This window comes from Solanum tuberosum, unplaced genomic scaffold (genome assembly GCF_000226075.1).
Source record: "Solanum tuberosum cultivar DM 1-3 516 R44 unplaced genomic scaffold, SolTub_3.0 scf00311, whole genome shotgun sequence".
NCBI lineage: Eukaryota > Viridiplantae > Streptophyta > Magnoliopsida > Solanales > Solanaceae > Solanum > Solanum tuberosum.
Window position 1 is genome coordinate 533,372 of NW_006239235.1, and position 8,134 is coordinate 541,505.

Sequence of the window (8,134 nt, forward strand, 5' to 3'; positions counted from 1 at the left end):
AGCAGCTGAGTGTCCTGTGCTCCTACTGGGGAGGTCTTCTAGCAGGAGTACCTATGACTGCAACATGAAGTGCAGCGTCCCCCAAGAGGGACGTCAGTATGAAGAATGTACTGAATATGTAAGGCAATAACATATGTAAGCAAGAGCTCAATTGAAATCAAGTATCAATATGTAACTGCATAGATTAGATTAAAGACCACCCTTGTTGTTGTTGTGGGATCATGTACATTATATTCTTTTATGTAATTTTCTTTACATTGCGATCTCTGTAAAGCATGTGATACAAATAACCAACTTATCAGTGGTAAAAGAGGATGACCCATGCTAGGCATTTTAACCCCTGAGATGCTGTCCTCAAATATATAAATTTGAGATCGACCTATGCTAGGATTTCGCCCCTAGGCTGCCACCCTTATACACAATTTGGGATCGACCCATGCTAGGCTTTTGCCCCTGGGCTGCCACCCTTGCACATATACCGCTTCATATAGTATCTTTAATCTTTGAGATTGTTATTTTGGTGGTCATAATTATTTTTTGAGCATCAGAACTGTGGATCAGTAGAAACATGTGAATATGCACTTAGGGCAGTAACAATAACACAAGATGGAAATGTAACACTAGTGATTCAATTGAAATCAAGTATCAATATGTAACTGCATAGATTAGATTAAAGACCACCCTTGTTGTTGTTGTGGGATCATGTACATTATATTCTTTTCTGAAATTTTTCTTTACATTGCGATCTCTGTAAAGCATGTGGTACAAATAACCAACTGATCAGTGGTAAAAGAGAATGACCCATGCTGGGCATTTTAACCCCTGAGATGCCGTCCTCAAATATATATATTTGGGATCGACCCATGCTAGGCTTTTGCCCCTGGGCTGCCACCCTTACACATATACCGCTTCATATAGTTTCTTTAATCTTTGAGATTGTTATTTTGGTGGTCATAATTATTTTTTTGAGCATCAGAACTGTGGATCTATTGTAGGAAACATATGAATATGCACTAAGGGCAGTAACAATAACACAAGATGGAAATGTAACACTAGTGATTTACATAAGAGCTCAAATGACACAATTGACCTCATTTGATTGACAGGAGGAATCACAAAGCTACTGCTGAAATTACCCTTTTTTCATACCAATACTTGGAAAAGTAAAGATGCACATATATTGAAGCAATTCGACATACTAAGGAGAGGGGAACTATTGTTAGCTGTGTTTGGGATTGTACGCTGCCACTATGTGTCTTTTACTTGTAAAGAACACTTAGGAAGCTCACTTGTTGGTAGTGACACAAGCAAAGTTCATGCCAAAGAATATAAAATCGAATAGCCTTACATACCTTGCTGTACCACTCAGATAGTACAACGAATTAACCTCCTTCCTTTCCGATTATTAATCTACAATTAAACAAGTAACACAACTAATATTAGTAGCTAACCAACAGATTAGGCTACTTGCATTTGGCAAACAGTAATCAAGCAGCAAACCCATACTTATCAAACCGATGGTATGCATTCCACCCCTTCTCCTTTAATAACGTCATATACAATACGACCTTCTAATAAGGTCCCCTGAAACTTCTTGAGCTTTATAACATATATAAAACAGTATACAAAAGGGGTTGCAGGCAGCAAGCTCATGCAACGCCCAATTAGATGGTACGTTATTGCACCTTTTACCATTTTATCCTTTAACAAGTTCTCATGACTTCTGCACATGCCTCCTTATGTTACTATACACAAATCAGTTTCTAAACATCAGAATGTGGCAGTAGCAATATGAACTCACGGTTTCCGACTACTGTCCCTTGAGCATCCAACTAACATTATATATAAAATGCTCAAATGGGCTAACAATTGAGTCAAAGGGGACTCCCCTCCATGGCTGTCCCAACATGCACAATCAACCAGAACATTCCCCAATCTCACACCATGTTAAAGGAACAATTCTCAGCTCATTCACATACCAAATCCCCTAACCGATTCAAGCAGAAAAGAGGGATGAAAAAAATTAACATATGGCTGTAGCCTTACCTTAAGGTGAAATCAGTTCCTCCTCTTGAATTTCTTAAGATGGGAGATGTTACACCAACTTGGACTTGAAAAAATAAAGGGTTTTCTCAGATTTTTAATGGTGAACTTGCAGGCCAGTACTTTGGAGCTTCTAGGGTTTCTTTTTTTGGGAGTAAATTGTTGTAGAACAAGTGAGAGATATATGAAATGAATTTCATTCTATTAAGGGTCATTTATGGATGTTTTTTTATATTAAGAAATGTGTAGAAATATTTAGTCCCTCACTTTAAGTAAGCAGGTACATCACTCCCTTAATTTCTGCTACAAGTCCTCTAAGTAGCTACATCACCTAGTTGCCCTTTTCTTTCAAAATGCAGTCCACATATTTCCTAGGTAGGTGCATCACCTACTTACAACTTATTTAAGTAGGTCAGCAGTTAATCTACCATTAAGAACCTATGTCATCCTTTCTACGTAAGCTACACATGTACGTAAGTAACTTAATTACGTAAGACATCTGAATCAGTAGCTTAAGCAAGTAGGTTGATTACTATGACAAATTATACTTTCCTTACTCTATTTAGCCTCAAACCTCTTTCGAATATTGTCAAACCTATTTCAAACCCTCACTACTCACATAAAACTTTTATATGCAAAATATGGGACGTTACACATAGTGTTGGGTTTGTACACCCACGTGCCAACCATGATTAATTCAGCGTAATTTTATTCTTGAAAGTAAAGGATTTGATTTCTTGATGAGTTATGTTGAAATTTCTTTCATAATCTTGATTGTTGAGAATTTGATGAGTTCTTGACATAATCGTATGAGTTTTAAGGTTGTTTGTGAGTAGATTCTTGTACACTATGGTTGGGTATTCGAATCTAAGTCAAGTTAGGTCAACTTACCCTCTTTCCATGGCTATCTACATCACCCTCATATTCCAACAATTAACAATACAATAACAATGATAATAACAACATTGAAATATACAAGCTAAGCTAAACAATATCCAATAACCAACATAAAGGCTAAGTCCCAATTTATGACCATTCAAGGCTACTACCTCACATTATAAAATTCAACATAGCTAAGATCATATAAGAACAGCCCACATCAAACCACTCAAAAATCCTTCATCAATTACTCAAAATCAATAGACCCACTTTAGACCAAATTTAGAGAATTTGAGAAGACATGGGTTCATGAAGATTTCTTTCTTAAAACCATCAATAATCATTAATAGCAACATAAAACATCAATTAAAAGGTTGTCATACAAGAACCCATTGCTAGAATTGAAATTAGGGTTTTTGGGAGAACTTTGAAAACACTTTGATTTGGCTCCTTGAATGGAAGAGGAATCAAGGATAAAGGATCCCCATACCTTAACTGTCATGAATCCCACGAAATTTGAGAAGAAAACACTTGAAACCTTCAACCCTAGCTTTAACTTGACCTAGCCTTTAATGGAGTTCTAGAGAGAACTTTTGGGGAGAGAAGGGGTTTGATTTGGAAGAATGAATTCTAAAATAAAATATACAAGTTTAAATACCTTTAAAATACTTAAAAATACTTGAAACAATAACCCACATATTACCCAAACTACCTCTCACTTAGTTGGACCTTTTTAAACAAGTCTAACTTGAGTTTTATTTTCGCAGATTTCATCCGGAAACAAGTCTGCGACGCGGAGGTGTTCCCACAAGTTTATGAAAATTAAATTTCAAGACAGAAGAGTCTGCGACACGTCCGCGATGCGGACCAAACATTTGGCCCTTCGTGGAGCTAGTTTGCGACGCAGACATGCTCCCTCCAAGCACAACTTCAAGTTGCCTTGGCAGCTTGCTTGGCCAAGGTTGGAGTCCTCCTTAGGGACCCTTAGGGTGGCCCCCGGGGAGTCGTATTGGAACGTTTTGACCCTAAAAATATTTATTAAGACACTAGGGTCACCTCCACTGATTTTAGACTCCAACCAATACATAAAACATGAACAACATACTAGAACACAACAACACGTAAAAGACTAGTTTTCGAACGTCTTGGTCATCCCTTGACATTTGACTTCCAAACTTTTTAAACTAACTAAAAAGGCTATTCTTCATTATTTGAACAAGTTATTAATGCATAAAACCCATGTGAGGGTCTATTTTATCCTACTTCATTTTGAGGAGTGTTACATATATATATATATATAATAAAATACAACCATAGCCACGCCTACGTGGCGCCACCACAAACCAGAATTCATTTTTTATTTATTTATTTTCAAAACTAGCCTTACCCTGTCATGAAAATTTGTGACATTTTTGAAAAATTGCGTCTTTTATGAAAAGTTGTGACATTTATGAAGAGTTGCGACATTTATGAAAAGTTGTGACTTTTATGAAGAAATGCGACTTTAATGAAAAATTGTGACTTTAATGAAAAGTTGTGACATTTTTGAAGGGTTGCAACTTTTCCAAATAGTTGTAACCTTTTCGATAATGCACAACAAATATTTATTTAGACTATCCTTTGTTGTCTATAAATAGAGGGATTTCCTCTCATTTTAAAACAACGAAAATTTTGAACCTTTTCTTCTTCACAATTAAATATTTATGTACTTTGCTCCTGTTGAGTGGCTCACTGACACCATTGCTTATGTTACAGATTCTGGTTTGTATTTTTACAGTCATTAATTTATGCTTATGTTATTAAGGATAAATGTTACAGATGTAATAATTTTCATTTTCCTTTACATTGTTATTGTTTGTTACTACATAATCATGTATGTAAGACAATATAGTGTTTTAGTTTTAATGATTGATAGGTTTTAAGTATTATTTTATAACTTTTGTGATATAAAATTCCTGCACGAAGCGCGAGTAGTTTTACTAGTATTAAATATAAGAAAATATTAAGAACATAATTTGTGTAATTTTTCTATTTCCTTGAAATTAAAAAACAACAGTATTATCTAAAAGTGACTATTTTTGTGCTTTCAACTTTCTCAAGTAAAATATACTTAAAAAATAAAATAAAAAATGAAATAAAATTATATTTGAAATTAAAATATGGGTTTAAACTCGAGAAAGGTCAAAAATCTTGTGTCTGCTGCTTGTCCCTCTTTGACTAGAAGCATGAGGAGTTTTCAAACAAAGAAGTAGACAGTGATGGCGTCCTAATTTTGATAACTAACATTTCCCGGGAGAAGAAAATTAGTTCATGTGTAGTTCAAAACAATAGAATGATGAGATGAGTTTGAGGTTGAATGAGGTCATGCCGAGGCTCCGGTTGCAGCTCCAATTGTTACATTAATAACAAAAAAAATAACAATACAAGTACAAGATCCTATCTATCTAATTCCTCTTGAATCTTCATGTCTTCTCGAGTGGTGGGATAGGCATTTGTATCTAAGTTGAACTTTCAAGTGAACCGTATTCTCAAGTGGGCTCCTGCTTCTTAAAATTTAAGTTGACTTTGTTTTTTAAGCGAGCTCTAAAGATTGAAATGTTGATTGTCCTTATTTTCTAGAAGGGTTCATGAGATTAAAGATTTACATTAATTTAAATAAGAAAAACTTGTGAATATGAATCAAATATGGTGCTTTGATTGTGTATCATGACTTTAAACGACACTCGAGCATAGTTGCAATGCTTCCAAAAGGCTTTAGATTATTAAAAGTAAACTCCTTTCTTCACGAAGCTATGTTACAATAATCCTATTATTCAGGAGAAATTCTGCTAAATTAAATATCATTTTCCAGGAGGATTTGACTAGTTTCATTTTCTAGGTGGGTCCTGCAAATCTTTTTTTAAAAACAGTCCTACTAAATTAAGTTCTATTTTGTAGGAGAGTCCTACTAATCCATTTTTTCAAATGACGGTCCTATTCATCCCATTTTCAAGGAGGGTCCGACTAAATTTAATTTTCTAGGTAGGTTTTGCTAATTCCATATTCTAAGAGGGTTGTGCTAGTCAATTTTTTAAGGAGGGTCCTATTAAATCCCGTTTTCAAGAAGGCCCTTGTTAATCCAATTTTGTAGAAAGGTCCCGCTAATTTCATTTTTCACGAGGGTCTTTCTAAATCTCATTTTCCAGGAGGGTCCTTTTAATCACATTTTTTCTAGAGGATCTGCAAAATTCCATTTTTCAAGGGGTGGGCAGGGGGAGGGGGATCCTGCTATTCCTATTTTCTAGGAGGGTCCTACTAAATTAAATATTACTAGTAAAATTACCCGCGCTTTGCGTGAGAATTTAATTTCACGGAATTTATAAAATAATACTTAAAAGCTATAAAGCATTAAAACTAAAACACTATATTATCTTACATACAAGATTACGTAGTAACAAACGTTAATAATGTAAAGGAAAATGAAAATTATTACATCTTATCATTTAGCCTTAATAACATAAGCATAAATTATAAATTAATGATTGTAAAGATACATACCAAGATCTGTAACATAAGCAATAGTGTCAGTGAGCCACCCAACATGAGCAAAGTATACAAATATTTAATTGTGAACAAGAAGAAGAGGTTCAGAATTTTCGTTGTGTTAAAATGAACGGAAATTCCACTATTTATAGACAACAAAGGGTAGTGTGAAAAAATATTTATTGTGCCTTATCAGAAAGGTTACAACTATTTGGAAAAGTTGCAACCTTTCGGAAAGGTCACAACCTTTCATAAAAGTCATAATTTTTCATAAAACTCGCAAATCTTCATTAAAATCACAACTTTCATAAAAGTCACAACTTTTCATAAAAGTAACAACTTCTCATTAAAGTCGCAACTTTTCATTAAAGTCGCAACTTTTCATAAAAGGGAAGGCTTATTTAGTAAATAAATAAATTTAAAGGGAATTCTGGTTTGTGGTGGCGCCACGTAGGCAGACCTAAGGTTCTTTTATATATATATATTTTTTTTTTCCAGGCCGGTCCTATTAATCCCATTTTTCAAGAGTGTCTTGCTACAATAAATACCATTTTCAAAGAGGGTCATGCAAATCCAATTTTTCAAGAAGGTACTGCTAAACTAAATCTTGTTTTCCAACAGGTCCTGCTACATCCAATTTTCCAAGAGACCCTGCTACATTCCATTTCCAAGAGGGTTCTACAAAGCTAAATCCCATATTTCACGAGGATATGCTAAATTTCATTTTCCAAGAGAGTTCTGCTAATCCAATTTTTCAAGTGGGTGATGCTAAACTAAATCTCATTTTCTAGGATGGTTCTACTATTTTAATATTCAAGGAGTGTCTTGTTAAAAAAAATTCCATTTTTCATGATCTCATTTTCCACGAGGTTCTTGCTAAACTAAATCTCATTTCCCACGAGGGTCTGCTAAACTAAATATCATTTTCCATGAGGTCCTACTTATTCTATTTTCTAGAATAGTCCTGCTAAATTAAATTACATTTTTCAAAAATGGTTATGCTAAATTACATCCTATTTTCCAAGCAGGTCCTGCTAATTCTCTTTTTTCAAGAGGGTTCAACTAAGTTAAATCTCATTTTCTAAGATCGTCTGCATAGTTAAGTCTCATTTTCCAGACTCTAGTACCTTTTTTCCTACTTGGTACTGCTAAATAAAGTCCAATTTTTGCACGAATTCTTGGTAGATTAAACATCATGTTTCAAAAGGAACCTATTTAATTTCATTTTTCAGGAGGGTCCTGCTAAACCCATTTTTCAAGAGGGACTTGCTTCAAAAAACTTTGAGAGGAAGAACGGAATACACTCCTCACCCATGGAATATGCTTCAGATTAAGATTGAGATGAAATTTTCCATGTGGCAACAAGCCACTAAGTTCAATTTCCTTTTTGGATTCTCAGTTTTTGAAAATAACAACCAATAAAAATATTGCTAAGATATTAAATATAAGAAAAATTAAACAACATATTTTTTCTAATTTTTCTATTTCCTTAAAAATAAAAACAAAAGTATTATCTAATTGCAACTATTTTTTGTGGTTTTCAATTTTCTCTAGTAAAATCTACTTAAAAAAATAAAATAAAATATGAAATAAATTAGCAAAGTGGGACAAGTTGGACCTTACTTTAAAATGGGATATAGTTTAGTGGAACCCTCCTAATTAATAGGATTTAGTTTAACATAACTTCATG